The sequence below is a fragment of the Peromyscus maniculatus genome, chromosome 8 (genome assembly GCF_049852395.1).
Source record: "Peromyscus maniculatus bairdii isolate BWxNUB_F1_BW_parent chromosome 8, HU_Pman_BW_mat_3.1, whole genome shotgun sequence".
NCBI lineage: Eukaryota > Metazoa > Chordata > Mammalia > Rodentia > Cricetidae > Peromyscus > Peromyscus maniculatus.
In genome coordinates, this window is record NC_134859.1 from 72,623,240 (window position 1) to 72,639,676 (window position 16,437).

The following is a 16,437-nucleotide window of genomic DNA, read 5'->3' on the forward strand; positions in this document are numbered from 1 at the left end:
TCTCATGGTGCTAGTTGACCCGAGTGTGTGCCTTTCTCCATCAGAGCCCCACCCCCTGGAACAGAGCAGTGGGATTCTGTGGTGGGATGGCACATCCCAGGCATGGCCGACACACAAGGAGGATGCAACGGCTCGGTTCTGGTTTTGTCTGTGAGGCCTGAATGCTGGGACAGACAGTGTCTGAGTTAGGGTTATACTATTGCTCTGTTGAAAATTCCATGACCAAAGCAACTTGCGGAGGAAAGGGATTATTTGGCTTACTACACTTTTATATCACTGCTCATCAATGAAGAAGTCAGGACAGGAACTCAAACAGGGCAGGAACCTGGAGGCAGGAGCTGATGCAGAGGCTATGGAGGAGTGCTGCTTACTGGCTTCTTCCCATGGCTTGCCCAGCCTGCTTTCTTATAGAACTCAGGACACCTGCCCAGGGGTGGGGCCGTGGGCCAGGCCTGCCCCCATCAGTCACTAATGAAAATGCCCTACAGGCTGGCCTACAGCCCAATCTTATGGAGAAATTTTCTCAATTAAGGCTCCTTCTTCTCCAGAGACTCTAGCTTGTGTCAAGTTGACATAAAACTAGCCAGCGGAGACAGTGAAAATTTGTCTAAGGAAGAAGCCAATGGATTGAGTGAGGAGGGCTCTAGGAGCTGGCGGGTTCAGTGAGATCAAACAGTATCATTAATAAGAATAAGGAAGTGACAGAAATAAGCAAATAGGAAGTTCCATAATGAAAATGTGGGGTTTCTAAGCTTAAAACAACTAGGTGTGCCAATTGCACCAAGTCAAGATCCAGGCAAATGGCTTGCTGGGGTAAAGGTGAACCCCATGGTGTGTAGAGGGTGGTGAGCTTCAAGGCCAAGTTTATTTTCATTTTTATTGCATTTTATTTATTGCGTGTATATGTGCAGGTAGGTGTACCTGCACACAGGCATGTGCGCCGCAACACATTGTGTGGAAGGTCGGAGGATAACCTGTAGGAGTCAGTTCTTTCTTTCCACCAGGCAAGTCCCAGGGATCGAACTCAGGGCGTCAGCCTCGGCAGCAAATGCCTTTATCCTCTGAGCCTCTCACCAGTTGAGGCGGAGTTTAATCTTGCATCTGAGCATCACACTTTCTTGGCAGTTGTCAGGGCTGGTTGAAAAGGTAACAGTGCTGTAGGTACCACAATCCCCACTCAAGTCAGGGACTGACTTAGACAGTCTATACAGGCCAGTGGCAAGGACAGGAAGTAGTGCTGGTCCCTTGTAGATGTCGTGAGTTCTGAGCTTCTTTCCCAATTGGCAGATTATCCCTCAGGAAGAGGTGATGTAATTCACAGAGCATTTGTATTCCCTTGGAGAAGCAAGTACTTTGACTGATGGGTCATTTTAGTGTAATTGAAAAGCCAGGGAGAAAAGTTCTGTCTAATGCTTGTGGAGAACACTGTCTGAAATGCCCAGACCTGAAAGAGAGGGGTGTCACAGGTCACTGTGGAAACCCAGGGTGGGGTGGGCAGAAGCTCAAAGAAGCTCAAAAAAGAAGTCCAGATATTTTTCTGAACCCATGCATTCAAGCTCTAGTATATTTTGTTATTCCCATTTTATAGATGACAAAAGCGAGTCCAGAAAGGTAAAGAACTTGTCCAGGTTGTGGGATTTGTAAGTGACAGAACAGGGACCTCAAAGGCCAGCCGTCACCACCATTTCCTGGCATGCGTCTGCAAGGCTCTGCAGAACTCAGGTCAAGTGGATCGCTTCCCTGAAACCCCCACATGCCATGGAGAGGGCAGGGCAGTGGTAGGAGCATGCTGGCAGGTGGGAGCAGCTGCCCCCAGGAAGGCTTCCCAGAGGAGCTGCGCGCTCAGAATGAGTCTCGAAGCTGCAGGAGGCGGCTGCGTGGCACCACCCCTCACAGATCTGAGACACACCTGCTCATAGTCTGCTCACTCTGTGTGCTGCCTGGGCTCACAAAAAAGAAGCTGCTTCCTTCTCCATAAGACTGTTCTTCAGATGCTAATATTTGGATCCTGACAACATGGCGTTCTTACTGTTCTTCAGGGTTTCTTCCTTGCCTTCTTTCTGACAACTGCCAGGAACCAAAGCTGTGCATGGGAGACAGAGTCCTAAAAAAAAAAAGAAAGAACAGATGTTGCCCTTCAGGGACTCCTAATCTCCTGGGAAGGATGAGACAAACTATTTTATGGCTCTCGCTCTTATTCCTAATCTGTGACTTCTATGAAAATCCTCATCAGTGTCCTAGTCAGCACCTGGGACTCAGCCACAGTACGAAGTGGAAAGTGGGGGGGGCGATGGTACTAGGTGGCGGGTGGAAGCCTATATCAGACCTGGAAGTGGGAAGCTTCCCCAGTTCATCCACATTAGCAAGAATGAATAGGACTTGGTCGAGGAAGAACATTCCAGATTCGGGGTGGGTTGAGGGGTAGAGTCTGGAGAGCTGGTAGGGCCAGGAGGCAGTTGTTCCGGGAAGTGTTCAGCTCTGCATCATAGAGAAGGTTAGGGGCGGGGGTAAAGAATAAGATTGAAGGGAAGCCACATTAATGCAGCAGGGAGGCTCATTGGCATGATCCCAGTGAGGGACAGTGTCTAAGGCTAGGGCTCTGAGAGCAAGAGAGAGACTTAAGAGTCTAAAAGGTAAGAGCCAAAGCCTTACTGACCACACAGATGGCAGAAAGGGACAAGGCCTGGGGGACTGTGAGGAGAATGCTAACAGCCACCTAGGGCAGGAATATGAGAGTGAAATTGCTCTGGGACCGCTGGGTTGGAAGTGCCCATGGGCATTCATGTGAAGGCATTTGCTCCTGGAGGGGGGGATGCATTTGGAGCCCAGGAGAGAAGCTCATGAGAGACAGTTTGAGATGTTTCTTACATGGAGGTGGTTGCTATCATAATTGGAGTTGGGGAGCTCACCCAGGGAAAGTATGCATGGAAAAAAGAGAGAGATCTTTATTAATTGCTTTTCTTACTGGGGAGACAAAATGCCTGGCAGAGTCAGTCAACTGAAGGAAAGAGGTTATTTCGACTCACAGATCCAGGGTCCATCACAGTAGGAAAATCATGGAGGCAGGAGCAGGAAGCAGCTGGTCACATCGTGTCCACAGTCAGGAAGCAGAGAGGTGAAGAGAGGCCTTTAACTCACTTTTTTCTTTTCACTAATTCTGGGATTCCAGCCCATGGAATGACGCCACCACAGTTGAGGGAGGTCTTCTCACCTCCGTGATCAAGCTAGAAACTCCTTCACAGACATGTCCAGAATTTGTCTTCTAGGGGATTCCAGATGTTTCCTAGTTGATAGTATTAACCACACAAGTGTGGGTCCCTTAGAAGCACAAAGTTTCTGTTGTAGATGGGCTGAAGCAAAGCCTTCAGAGAGGTCTGAGGGTATCGAGAGAGGAGAGGAGAACCAGAGGGTGCAGAGGAAATGTGGGTCGTCTGTGGTTCCCCAAAGACTGCTTTTCTTTATAGTATCCAACTGCCCAAGGGACTCCATTGTGCCACCCATGCTGCCATGATGTAGAAGGGCACTCACAGACTTTTCTAACCTCGGATTTTTTTTCTATCTTTTTTGTTTCTGTGGTATCAACTGTTGTTTAACCCAGGATGACCTCATGTTCACTGTGTATCTGAGGATCACCTTGTAGACCTGATCCTCCTGCCTCCAACTCCCAAGTTCTGTGATTACAGACGTACACCACCATGCCTGGCTTGGCTTTTCTCTTTAGGGAGGTCTAGGAAAGATGCCCTGGACCCGAGGCCATTTTACAATAACCTAGGGGTTCCTACTGACCACAGAGGTCACTCTTGCTCTCCATCCTGACCTCTGCAATGTTGGATCCCTTCCAAGTTTTGGAGAGTTCTCATGGCCTGAACCACTGTACTTATGGGACACCCAAAGGTGGACATCCTAAGCTGCTAACCTACAGGAGAATTTCAGAGCGATGAGATATTCAGGGGTGCAGCAGAGATCCCACACTTTCTGCCTGGCCCAGCTCTACCTCTGTGACAGTGTTCAGGCTGGCGCCCCTCGCTGCCCTCTGGTGTAGACAGTCTGCTTGCCCACTCTGTCTCGTGATTAGCAGACCTGAACATAATCCAGCCTTTCAAAAACAAGGCGGCACGTGTTTAAAAGCTAACTATTAAAGAAGTACAGAAGAAGTTCCATATGTAGACAAAGGCCATTTTGGGCTTGTTGCCATGGAAAGCCCAGACTCAGTTTGTTTACATGTTTGAGGCCTGATGTGCTCGGTGTCCCCAGTGGTGGAGTTCCTGAAGTATGCCTTATGCATACACTCTCAGGACTCACGTGTAAATGAAGCCTTTGTCTTTACTTGGCGTGGAGATGTTTCAGAGAGCTGACTCACATCTGTCATCTTAGTGCTCCAAAGGCAAAGACTGAGGATCTTTGCAGGCAATCTGGGCTCCAAAGTGGGTTCTGGAGCAGCCTGGCCTGCAGAGCGAGGTGCCACCTAAAATAGATAAAAACAGGTAAACAAACAAAGAGTTTTAAAGACCTGTGCCCTGTTGTGAAACTATAATTTGTGAAATTCATATACTGCTATATATATGATTTTAATAGTTGGGATAAATAATGCATTCCAAACAACTGGCATTGGAAGCTTGTTCTTCCAAGATGCAGAGAGGCATAAATTTTATTTAGTTTAAAAAATCAGGGAAACTGAACCTACTGAATAGAAAACTCAGGCAGGAGCAGCTGGGCGTGTTCCTTGTGTATTAGAGGGTCTGGAGTAGAGGACAGAGGTACCAACTAAAGGCCACCCAGCTTCTGGAAGTAAAACCAGTCTGCTACATTCTGATAATGCACGATAATCTCGAAGGTTCTGCAGCATACACTTGCATTTGAATCTTAGCATGATTTCGACTTAGGAATAACTAGCAACATTGGTCAGCTTGCACAGCAGAGAAAGCTTGTCTGCACCAAGTCTCACGCTAGGACACGGCGGAGCTGGACTTAGCCCTCTACTTTTCACTCCTGGCCTGACTGAGGCCTCTGCACAGCAGCAAGTCTGTGGCCTTATCACTCATCTCCCCAGAGGGCCCGCCTCCACACACAGTGGCTTCGAAAGCAACGTCTAAGATGGTGCCTAGTGAAGAGAAGCAGTTCCAGCCAGATTCAGAGGATCCAAGCAGCTGCCATCAGCCCCGAGAGCAGGCTCCAAAGGCAGGGCTGGGTGGAAAGGGGATGTTCCCCCATTCTGCACCCCGAGAACAGGGACACCTCCTGTGTCAGAGGACTCCAATGCTGGTGCCATCCAGGCCTCCTAAGCTGCCTGGAAGAAGTTAATGGCTGGCCCAGGAAGGTTGGGGTGAGGTAGCAGCCCATTGAGCCATGGGGCAGGTATTTCTACAAGACACTACTTTTACATACTTCTCTCCCAGCAGGCTGAGGGACAGCAGGAAACTATTTTAGTAGCTTTTCAACCCTCAAGGCATTTCTAAACTCAAATAAAATATAGGGAGAAGTTAATTCCTTTGCCCAGCTGTTCCCCCTAATTCAAGGCTAGATGGCAGGTCTGTGTCTGATGCAATAACATGAGACCTCCAGGCCCCTCCTGGGATGCCTTGGTGCCCCTCTCCTTATGGATGAATCTGTTCTTCCTCTAGACCATGGCATACCTCTGGTCCAGAGATAAAACGATAGCTAGGTAGCTACACGCACTAGCAGTCCTTCTGGGCTGACTATAAATCTGATCTTTGCCTAGATGGAGCAGAAACAAAATATGTTGCTTCCTCCTCATGGGAGGAACTGGCATTTTTTTAACAAGGAAGGGGGAAGAGGGGGGCTCTCCTGGCCTTTTTGAACTGGCCTCTTAGAGAGGGAAATGAATAACATCCTGATTGGCCTCCATGGAGTAGAAGTGAGGGGAAGCAGCTGGGGTGGGGTGGGGGCTGGACCAGGCTCTGGCCTAGGAATCTCTTCACCCACAGATGTCAGACTTGGCACACAGTGAGGCCAATGGGCCAAGGGGAAATCATAACCAGGTTCACATAGTGGACTGGGCATTTTTCACACTTACTAATGAAGTGAGCTTTTTATGAGGCCCCTCAACTGGCTTGTGCAGTGTTAAAGCTGGGGTTAGCAAGGTCTCCCCTCTAAGCAAGGAGGCTTGGGAGGGAGGGAATAGAGATGACAAGAGCCTTGGCTCGCCCTGTGTGGGTGCACAGACACCCTACCCTCCTATCCGAGGCCGATACAGAAGCACAAGGCTGGACGTTCCCTAGCTTACCTAAAGAGAATGTTCATTCAGGTCTACAAAACTTGGGTTAAGATTCAACACTGAGGCTGGATGGGACCAAGGGGACAGGCCCATAGCATGCTGCTGGAGGGAGGCTCACTGAATGTCAACTGGGTAACTAAGCCAGTGTGATGGACCCAGGTCTGCTTTCAAGACAAACGTGCCTGTCCTGATCTGTCACAGGCCATGTCCCATCCCCAGCCTGGGCCTCAAGTGTCTTGTTGTAAGAGTACTGAGAACCAGCTAGACTCTATAAAAGACCAACAGCTAGTAAATGCTTTAGGAGAAGACAGGCTATGGTGGGATAAGCCGGGACCTTCCAGCTTTAGTATGTACTGGTTGTCCTGGAGGTATTTGTAGTTTTTTGAAGACAGGGTCTCATGTAGCCCAGGTTGGCCTCAAAATCACCACATAGCCAAGGATGACCATGGACTTGTGATCCTCCTGCCTCTACCCCCCAAGTGCTAGGATTACATGTTTGTGCCACCACACCCAGTTTATGTGGTGCTGGGACTTAAACCACAGGACTTGGTGCATGTAGGCAAGCACCCCCCTAAGCTACATGCCCAGGCTCTGTCCAGATCTTATGAGATGCAATTCATGTGCAGGAAACCTGGGTAGGATCTGAAGTGGTTCTCCCCTCCCCAACACCAAGGTTTTTGTGAACCTAGGATCTCACTTTGTAGCCCAGGCTGGCCTCAAACACGTGATCGTCCTGCATTTCTGCTTCTTACTGCTAGAATTACAGATAATCGCCTCTATGTCTGCCTTGAAATTTGTCTAACCAACTGCCACGCACCACAGCTCCCTCCGCAGAGGCCGGACCACACGCTGAGTAGTAACAGAGTACGGCCCAAGACCGGGTTTCTCCAAGCTAGGCCCTGCCTCACCCTAAGCGTCCCTGAGCTCCCCTAGGCATGAGGTGAGAACCGGTGGCAGTTTCCTTGTCCCTCTCCCCTGGGTGCTGTGAGAACTAAGGGCATACAGGCCTGGGAAAGTTCTCTGTGAAGGTCACAGCTTTGAGGGTGCAGCAGAGTATTGTTGTCATTGTTACGGCTTCCATGCCTCACTGCTCACCCCGTGTGTTCCTGAAGCTTCTCAACTTTTCCCTACACCCTCCCTGGCTTCCATGCCCGGATAGCTGAGTCAGCGTGACCAGCCAGAAAGCTTTGACATGTCGAGACAGGAAATGACAGTTCCCAGGCACTGGCTGGTTTCAGGTGTGGAAGAGCCTGGGACACAGCTTATGTGATCAGTTCAAGAAATCCCGGGCTGAGCCCCACGCCACGCCCATAGGTGACGAGATCAAGAGGTGAGGCTTTTGGAGAAGTCCCTGTAAGACAAGGGTCCCCAGCAAGTACGTGTCAGTCATCAGTCTACCCAGTGAGCCAACTTCTGCCCACCCCAAGTGGCTACTGGGAGCCTCGCAGGTGGTCCCGGAACCTTGGTATGCTCTTCTGTGAAATGGAGTCAGCGGCAGGGTCTGTCTGTGGAGGAAGCTGCTGTAGTCCCATAGTCCAGGTGAAGTCATTATGTGAAAGTGTGAGGTGTTCTGAGCAGCACCAGCTCCAGGGCCCCTCCCCACTCTGCCCCCCACTCTGCCCCAGTCACCCTAACCCCAGGAACTCCCCTCTATGCAAACAGCACGGCCTGTGGCTGCCCTGCACGGGCCCCGACACCACCCCTCTGCAGTCTCAGAGGCAAGGAGCTGCCCTTCTGTACTGCGCTCCATGTGTGAAGAGCAGACCAGACCAGACTTCCTCCAAGCCCTCCGCCACTCAGTCTGCTTCCCTTGTTGTTTGCTTGCTTGTGTGTTCCGAAGTAGGCTCTTTGGCCAAGACTAGCCTCCAACTCTCAAATTCCGTCTGTAACCAAGGGTGACCTTGGATGCTTGGTCCTCCCACTCTGCATCCCAGGTGCCACCAAGCCCTGTTTCTGAAGGGCCAGGGATCAGTCTCAAGGCTTCACTCGTGCTAGGCAAGCACTTTACCAGCTAAATGGCATCCTTCGCCCTAGGTGTGCTTCTGTTTACTCAGAGTAGGTAAGCGCGTTGATGGGTTCCCGTGGCAAACGTGGGGGAAAGCTGACCCCACTACAGACAGAAATGGTGCTGGTTTGTAGTCCTAAGTATGTGAGAGGCTGAGGCAGGAGGTTCACTTGAGCCCAGCAGTTCCAAAGCCAGCCTGAGCAACAGACCAGTTTTGTTTGTTTTTTTGAGACAGGGTCTCTCTCTACATAGTCCTGGATGTCGTGGAACTCACTTTGTAGAGCATATTGGCCTCGAACTCATAGAGATCCATCTGCTGGGATCAAAGGCATGCGCCAGCACACCTAGCTGAGAACAGGATTTTGTAAAGCCTGTGTTATAGGTAGGTAACTGTTCCGAGTAGTGTAGTCAGCAGTCCACTGTAGTACCTTCAGCAGCACAGATACCTTCCCCTCCCTGCAGGACAGGTTCCTTTCTTCTTTCACAAGCATTGCCACAAGCTCCCAGGAGCAGACAGCCTTCCCTCCGATGCGAGAGCCACTTTGCCCATGGTCCCTCCCAGGCCTTTGAAACCCATTCAGGTCAGGCAGCATCCGGGCCCTGCAAAGCCAGGCCTGCAGACAACCTCAGCCTGCTGAGGAAACAGCGACGCCTCAGCTGAGGAACTGGGTTCTCGGAGAAGAGGGTCAAGCATCCAATATGCTCCCAAAGACAAGCCACTTGTGTCTGTGGATATTGGTTTCATACCTGAAGAAGTCATAAACACTGATTTTTTTTTTCCTTACATTTGATTTATGGTGGGGGGTGGATGCCACTGTATGCTTATATTAGAGGTCAGAGATCAACTATGGTACCTTATGGGCCCCAGGCATTAAACTCAGGTTATCAGGCTTAGCAGCAAGCTCCTTAACCTGCTGAGCCATCTTGCCGGCCCAGCACTGATGACTTTTGAAACATCTTTGTTGAGTAATGGAAACAAGGCTTCTTGGCCCCAAGTTTGACCTTGGAGTTCTCAGCTGAGCACTGCACATTGGCTTTGCTGTGGAGGACAGAAATCCCACCCCCACTGCCCAGCTGAAAGTGCCACCTTCGAACTCAGGAATAGAGGGCTAGGGGGTTGGTTCAGTGGAGACACTTGCTGCAGAAGAGGAAATAACCCCCCTCTTGGGCGCTGCGGCTGTGTGTCAAAAACAAATTTTGTGTTTTAGTGGGAATGCTCCAGTCTGACCCAAACTGAATCTGATCACAAATCTCATTGGGGAAAGTACAGGCTTTGGCACTGGGAGATCCCAGAGTCAGAGAATCCTGACCATACCCTCACATTATCTTCTGCCTCCCTCTGCCTCTGTTCTTTGGTCTATAAATTGGAAGTTATAACATCAACCAGAATTGTAGGGGTCCTTTGAATGAGATATGTCTACATAAAGCAGCTACCCGTGTCTGTCCCACACTGGCTCCGCAAATGTTCTTTCTTCTCCTTTCTTGATATCCCTCTGATCCCAGACCTCACTCTTGGCAATACGGACTGTCCTAGAAAAACCAGCTTGGGCGCTTGCTATCTATCCTGAGAATACAGTTCTGTGAAGTTTCCCCTCCATGGAGTTGCTAGATTCCCGAATCTGTGTAGCAGAGCACTCCAAGCCTCGATGTAGGAACCTGGGCCACGGTGGATACTGGCCCTCCAGCTCAGCAGCAGACCAGAGCATACCCAAGGGAATGGTGCCTTTGCGATCTAGCTACAGTGGTCGTTGCTTCCGGCCTGGGAAAAAGCCAGCAGCTGCCTGGTTTGGAGAGCTCTCCTGTTCTCTGCAGCCCAGGGCTGTCTGAGTGTAGAGCCAGGGGGAGCTGTCTATCGGGGCTGTAGTGATGACTGGTCTCCGACCCACAGGCAGACCACAGGGGTTCTGCCTGGTGACCTAGCGATGTATAAAGGGTCCAGACATTCCTGGCCGGTCATCGAAGAAGGTTTCCTTGGTAGCTGGGCCCTGTTTATCCAGAGGATTGGACCAGGGGAACACAAGTAGAGGACTTCTCGAATAGATCCCTTCTAGACTTGTTCTTCTGGCCCTTTCTGACTGGCATATGAATTTGTACAGAGATAGAACAGTTTCTGCCATTTTTCAATGCAAGTTGGTTCACATTCCTGACACACTTTAAAGAGAAATAATGTGTGTACACAGGGGTGAGTCAACATTGCGTGCAGCCAGCCGTGGCCACTGGGAGAAGAGTCAGCCTCGGAGCTTCGAGCTCACCTGCCTCCCACGGAGTCGAGCGCTGTGCAGGACTGCCAGGGCGGCGCCTTAGCAGGTCCAGGCCCTCCCTCACATGCTTCAGCAGCCTCCGACCCGGCCTCTATGCTGTTCTCAAGCCATTTTTCTCTTCAACCATTTTCTCCCTGCTTACAGAAACGACAGGAACTACATGTAAAATGGCAGAAAATAAATAGCAGACGTGTCTCCTACAACCCAGCTTACCCAGAGGCAATCCTGTTTAACATTTGTCCTAAGTTTTTATTATTTGTTAATTCGATCTGTTTCTAATCGTGTGTGTGTGTGTGTGTGTGTGTATGTGTGCGTGCGCGTGCGCGCATTAAAGGTGCTCTCAGAAGGCAAAAGAGGGCATTAGACCCCCTGAAACTGGAGTTACAGACAGTTATGAACCATCACGTAGGTGCTGGGAATTGAACCTGTGTCCTCTAGAAAAGCAGCCAGTGCTCATAACCCCTGAGCCATCTCTCCAGCCCTGGTCCCAAGTTCTTTGCAATGTTTTTCCACAACTATGTACTTTTGTCTTGAGTATTAATTAACATAAGATAAAGGATTCCCAGGGCACAGGGTGAGCATAGCTCAGTCGTAGGGTGCACAGATGAGGCCCTATGTTCAAATCCCCAGCACCCACAAAAAAAATCTTCCCTTTTAAGATCATTTCTTCATGACGGTCTGATAACCCACCGCAGAGTGATAACTTATCATAGACTTCACACACACCTTCTTGAAAGGCTGTTAGAATGGCAGTGAGAATCTTTATTCGTGAAGGATTTTTGGCTTCCTGATCAGTTCCTTGAGTACATTCCCAGAAGGGGCAGTCTCAGCTCCAAGCTTGGACATAGCTTTAGTCTTAATACACATCGCCAAATCCCCCTTAGGAACTCTTCCCCGTGATAGCCTTGTGAGCGTGGTCTGCCTCAGTCCATCCTTGTTCACTGTTTTAAAATGTCGGGAGCTGTGGGCGCAGTGGTGCCGACTCAATCCTAGCCCTCAGGAGCCAGAGACAGGTGGGTCTCTGTGAGGTTGAGGCCACAGGGCCTGCCTTGATTCCCGCCCGGCCATCTAGGACTGCAGTGAGACACATCTCAAAAAAGGAGTTAATGAGTGGGAATTCCTCTCCCACCCTCGGGTGTGGGAGAGGTAACCTTCAGTTGAGCCTCTTTACCTGCCCTCTGGAGCCCTAGGAGATATCCTCAGTGAAGTGGGGTACACATGCCCACCCTTGTGCTCTGATTCCCCATCCAAGGCTTTTGCTGTGCACCTCACACATCCTCAGCAAATCATTCCCAGGCCAGAGGCTGATGTGGCCGCTGCCTGCCTTGATAATGTCCCTCGAACTGTTCTCACCTGAGGGCCCCCATACTCCCTGTCCCTCCTCAGCTTTCCAGAGTGCTCCCCCAACGCAGCCACTCACAGAGCCATGACGTCGTTTTCTATATGGGCCCTGTACCCATTTTACAAGCTACTTGTCCAAACACAGTATCATAACAAGTTTAGTTACAGGTTTAATTGATGTCCCAGGACAGCCAGGGCTAGGCAAAAAAATCCTGTCTCAAAAAACAACAACAAAAACAAGTTTAATTGACTTTTGCTTGCAATTTATGAAGGGAGGCATCTCCTTTTTACAGATGGGAACAATAACCCCCTCCCCCTGAGGGGGGGTGTCACAACAGAGGATTTTGTGAGGTGGGGCAAGGAAACAGCCGGTGGGGGAGCCAGTTGGTGACCATCGGGCTACTAAAGGTTCCTTTATTTTCCTTCAAGGATTAAAAGATTGTTTTTTCAAGGTCCTATGGATTATTGCACTGACTGATTATAGACTGGAGTGTCCTGTTTTCAGGAAAAGCTCGTCTGTTTTGAGACCTGTGCACTTCCTTACAGTCAGTTTAATCAGTGCCGTTTCTCACGAGTGACTCCATTTGATTTGCTCTGGTCTCTTGAGGGCCGAATGCAAGGTCTCAGTCCAAAACAATGGCCTCCAACCGTTTTGCTTTCTTCATTCTTATGCTAGCTGAACTGTCATTCACATCAGCTCTTTAGTTCCAGAAGCAGGTATGTGTCTGAGTTCAAGACCAGCCTGGTTGACCTAGTAAGTTCCAAACCAAGCAGGGCTGCATAGTGAAACCCTGTCTCAAGAACAGAACAGAACAAACAAAACAAAACCACACAAGAAATGTATCCTCTTCCGTTTCTAGAAGCCAGAAGTTTAAAATCAGTGTATCTGCAGGGTCATGTTCCTTCCCAAGTCCCAGAGGAGAACTCTCCCTTGCCTCTTCTAGCTTCTGGGGTCTGCCGGTGTCCTCTGTCTCTGTCTCTATGGTCACCCTCCCTCCATATCTGTGACTTCCCTCTTTCTCTTACGATGACAACAGCCCTAAATCCAGTGTGATCTTGAGACCCTTCCTTACACCTGTTTCTTGTTAATTCTGTGGGTCAGAGGGTCTGTCTGTCGGGGTGTCAGGGTGTGTGTGTGTGTGTGTGTGTGTGTGTGTGTGTGTGTGTGTGTAAGTGTAAGCAGTTACAAGCTGCAGCACACTTGTCAGAGGACAACCTCGGCTCTCAGCCCTCACTTGCTATCCTGTTGGAGATTGGGCCTTTCATAGTTTGCTGCTGCATAAGCCAGACTACCTGACCCATGAGCTTTCTGCCATTTTCCTGTCTCCAGCTCCTTTTTCTTGCTCTAGGAGTGCTGGGATTACAAAGGCATGCAACTTTATATGTGGGTTCTGGGAACCCAAACCAAGCTCAGATCTTTACGTTTGTGTGGCAAGTGTTTTGCCCACCAAGCCCTCTCCCTGGCACAAAGACTATTTCTAAATAAGGTCACATTGGGAGTCTGCAACCGGACGTGTGTTTGGGAAGGTGAATGTGGGACACTGGAGGTTACCAAATCACTCGCCACTGGGGAAATGACTTCCCTCAGGTCACAAAGTGAGAAAGTAACAAGAACTGCCATTTGAACCTGGGTCTTCTGCTTATCGTGTGCCTTTAATTTGTTAAAAAACAAGACTGCTGTGCTGCTGCTGCTTGGTTGTGTTATCTGTTTGTAGGAAATGAGATTTGGTAGCTATTACCCTAAGTTAGCTCAGACATCATCTCACCGATGCTCCGTTGGCGTATTATTGACAGTGACATTGACGCCATTAGTGCCGATGGGAATCCCTTAGGTGGGAGTCACTCCCTTACACTTGATATGGTGACACCCACAGGGACAGATGGCCTTGCCTAGAGTAACAAGGAAAGTGGCGGGGAGCGTTCTGGTTATAACGTCTTGATTCATAACCTGTATTCTAACTTTTAACACGTGCATTGTCATCGATGTGGCACATTATAAAAGTAGCCTCAGTGTCCTAGTGACCACTTTGTATTAAATCACCACGAAATGCTTAGTGCCCCCATCACTGTTCAGCAATGCCCTGTTAATGTCCCGTTGTTTAATTCAGCCCCACCCCATATATTGACCATCCATGGCAGGCTGGTCCATGAGTCCCTGACCAGCAACTTGTCCTCTCTCACAGTGGTTCTAAGGGCCTTTGGAAAACAGGAAGACGTCACCATCACACCTGGCAGTCAGTGTCTCTTGGCAGTCAGTATTAGCTCGGGTGTTTCTTTACCATGCTGGTAGTTTGTTTGTTTGTTTGCCTTTCTCTTTTCTTAGTTCACTTCCAAAGCTGGAAGAGCAGATCTTTTCAAAACAACCTAATGGCCATAGCCCAAGCCCCACAGCCAAGTGTCTGCATATGGAACTAACATGGTTTGCTGATTGTCATAAATCACTAAATAATCTGAGTGGAAATAGATGTATGTTATACATACATGCATATGTGTCGTAACGGATAGCTGGAGTCGGGGCCCCTTTGCTATGTAGCACATCTGTCTGTGGGTGTGGATTGTACAGTCATCTGTCATGTAATGAATGGGTAGGTTCTGAAAAATGTATCTATCATCTGGTGATTTGTTGTATGACCACCCTAAGCCTACTTGTACAAATCAAAATAGCACATACAAGTTACTCACTTGATGTTGTCTTACACACACACACACTTTTTTTTTTTTTGATCTGGCAGGATTTTGCTATGTAGTCCAGACAGGCCTGGAACTCACAGTGATCCTCTGGTTTCAACCTCTCAAGTACAGGGATTACAGCCATGCAGCTCTGATGTCTCTTGGAATTAAGAGATACAGTAAACACAAGCTATGGAGTCTGCTGCATGCAGAACCCAGCATGGTTTTACAGTTAACTTTTTTTAATAAGTAAAAGGAATATGCTCTCTGAAGTGGCAATGATACATAAAGTAGTAACAGCATTCATTATCACTACCAAGTATTATACTGCACGTAATTGTGAGTACTGTTTTTAACAATTTACCCCCTTGCTGCATCTTGATTGTACATGGTACTGGGTTACATAAGGACATTTTTATACATGTATATAATATACTTTGAGCATGTCCCTCCCAGCCTTCTTTTTGTTCTTTTGAGACAGGGTCTATTCTATAACCTTGATTGGTCAACAAGTCATAGTAATCCTCCTGCTTCAGCCTCCTGAGTGCTGGTACTATAGGCATGAGCTTCCATGCCCTGCTTGCACCATACTTCTGTGTGACTGAAAGCATAATGGATGTGTTTTTGCTGACATCCAAATAGACCTGTACATGATGCATTGCACTGTGAGGATTGTTGTGATATCACTTGATGATGAATTGTGCAGTTCCATTAACTCATGGACCACCACCTTTCTTTTTCTTTTCTTTTCTTTCTTTCTTTCTTTTTTTTTTTTTTTGAGACAGGGTTTTGCTGTGTTGTTTTGGTGCTTGTTCTGGTGCTTGTTCTGGATCTCACTCTGTAGACCAGTCTGGCCTCAAACTCACAGAGATCCACCTGGCTCTGCCTCCCGAGTGTTGGGATTAAAGGCGTGTGCCACCACCACAGCCTGTGGACCACCATCTTCTATGTAGACCAAAACATTGTTGTGCAGCATGTGAATGGAGTTCTTTTGGGAACCAACCTAAAGAATTAAGAGGAAAAGATGAAATCATCGTATCCTCTCACCCTACCTACCCTTCTAACATGAGTCAATTTATTATAAATAACGTTGTAGGTGGAGTTTTTCATCAGGACCACTGGTCAGGTCTGTCCTGCCAGCTGCTCCCAAATAACCACACAGAGATTTAATATTATAAATGCTTGGCCAATAGCTTAGACTTGTTACTAACTAGCTCCTACAACTTGAATTAACCCATATTTCTTATCTATGCTTTACCACATGGAGGTATCTTTTTTCATCATGGCATGTTCATCTTGCTTCTCTCCACATCTCCTGGTGACTCCACCTTCTACCCTGTGCTCTCTTTTTGTCTGCAAGTCCCACCTAACCTCCGCCTGTCCAGCTATTGGCCAGTCAGCTCTTTCATTAACCAATGAGAATAATACATATTTACAGTGTACAAAGATTGTTCCACAGTATAACATACTACTGACATGTTAAACACGCTTGAGATAGCTGGGTAGTGGTGGCACATGCCTTTAATCCCAGCACTCAGGAGGCAGAGCCAGACGGATCTCTGTGAGTTCAAGGCCAGCTGGTCTATAGACGAGATCCAGGACAGGAACCAAACTACACAGAGAAACCCTGTCTCGAAAAATAAAATACACACACGCACGCACGCACGCACGCACGCACGCACGCACGCACACACCCACGCAGCGTGTGTGCGCGCGCTTGGAGATGCAACTCAGCTAGTAACCAACATAGCTAGTAATCAAGGTTCTCTGGAGAAATAGAACCAGTGGGAGTTTATGTATATAGGCAGACAGACAGACAGACAGACAGAGACTTATTATGGGGATTAATTTATAATTATGGAACCTGAGGAGTCCCATTGTTACCTGAGGAAGTCTGCAAGTCCAGAGGCCTAGGACCAGGAACA

At 48.7% G+C, this 16,437-nt stretch overlaps 1 protein-coding gene and 1 long non-coding RNA gene across 11 annotated transcripts in view; one reads left to right on the forward strand and one right to left on the reverse strand.

Moving 5' to 3' along the window:
* Bcas3 (BCAS3 microtubule associated cell migration factor) overlaps positions 1-16,437 on the forward strand; it is a 502,165-nt gene that overhangs the window by 455,764 nt on the left and 29,964 nt on the right. The gene's annotated exons all lie outside the window — the stretch shown is intronic.
* Positions 609-16,437, reverse strand: part of LOC107401976 (uncharacterized) — a 52,113-nt gene continuing 36,284 nt past the window's right edge. The window contains exons 4-8 of one of the 3 annotated variants that reach the window (XR_013053068.1): positions 11,228-15,515; positions 10,493-10,635; positions 3,027-4,465; positions 1,910-2,104; positions 753-1,444 (exon numbers count right to left, since the gene is read on the reverse strand). This is a non-coding gene — a long non-coding RNA (uncharacterized LOC107401976). Of the gene's footprint in view, positions 2,105-3,026; positions 4,466-10,492; positions 10,636-11,227; positions 15,516-16,437 lie in introns of all 3 variants that reach the window. The other 2 variants (XR_013053069.1, XR_013053067.1) reach the window with 2 other exon arrangements.